Here is a 1,272-nt window from a genome sequence, read left to right as displayed (position 1 = left end):
TGTCTCTGCATTAAATATGGAGAATAACTACAAGCCATTTTCTTCCTATTAAGTCAGGTTTAATCCAACTCCGTAGTGAGACTAACTCCCAGCAGAAGCAGAAAATCACTGTTGCTGTGATCTTAGAGCCCTTATTAAGTGGAGAACAGTTTCAGGATCCTTGAGCGGCTCCATTCTCACAATGCCTTAAAGAGTGTCTTGCTCTTATTGTGTGGTAACTGGCACTGCAGTTCTCAACTAATTCTAACTAAGCTGTTCTTCCTGTTAAGGGCTATTTATCCTCAGTGGTTGCTAGGTGACTGTCATACATCCCAAGATGGAGATACCCTTTCCAGCTCCACTGATGACAGTTTGATCAAATGATCTACCATTCACTGATGGAATGTAGACAGGCCTAACTATATACAAGCCTAAACTTTCAGAGTTAGGCAATGGTGTGTTTCCTCCAGTTCTTTTTCTTCATGAGAGAGAGCAGATCCCAGCTAGGGTTGTTCTGCTAGACTGAGTCCTGAAAGGAAAAAAAATGAAGCAGTAAATAGTCCACATCTAACATGTGGTCAGTTAGAAATAGTTCTTTGCAGTTACGGGCTAGTGAGATTTAAGATTGGCTTTTCCACAGCCTTACTAATGAAACCTAATACATCACCCTATTTTACAGATAAAGCACAAAATGCAGTAAGGTGTAAATGCAAACAAGTTATTTGGGCTTCTTTCTTTTCTCTTGCTGTGAAGAAATACTATGACTGTTTTACTGCTGTGAACAGACAACATGACCAAGGTAATTCTTATAAGGACAACATTTCATTGGGGCTGGCCCACAGGTCCAGAAGTTCAGTCCATTATCATCCAGGCAGGCATGGTGCAGGAGGAGCTGAGAGTTCTCCATCTTCATCTGAAAGTTGCAAGCAGAAGACTCACTTCCAAGCAGCTAGGACAAGGGTCTTATAGCCCACATCCACAGTGACGCCACACCTACTCCAACAAAGCCACACCTACTCCAACAGGGCCATACTGTCTAATAGTGCCACTCCCTGGGCTGAGCATATATGAACCATAACAATGACTAAGGCAAGTTATAAATTAAAACATTTAGTTTGGAGATTCACCGTTCCAGAGGGTTAGCGTGTATGACCATCACAGACATGCATGGCAGACAGCGTGGATGCCAGGCAGGCTGGCAAAGTGCTAGAACAGTAGCTAAGAGCTTACTTCTGATTTGAAAGTTGGAGAGAGAGAGAGAGAGAGAGAGAGAGAGAGAGAGAGAGAGAGAGA

The sequence above is a fragment of the Mus caroli genome, unplaced genomic scaffold (genome assembly GCF_978045245.1).
Source record: "Mus caroli unplaced genomic scaffold, Mus_caroli_1 scaffold_14, whole genome shotgun sequence".
Classification (NCBI taxonomy): domain Eukaryota; kingdom Metazoa; phylum Chordata; class Mammalia; order Rodentia; family Muridae; genus Mus; species Mus caroli.
The sequence above is the reverse complement of the archived record's forward strand: the minus strand, read 5'-3'. Positions refer to the sequence as shown.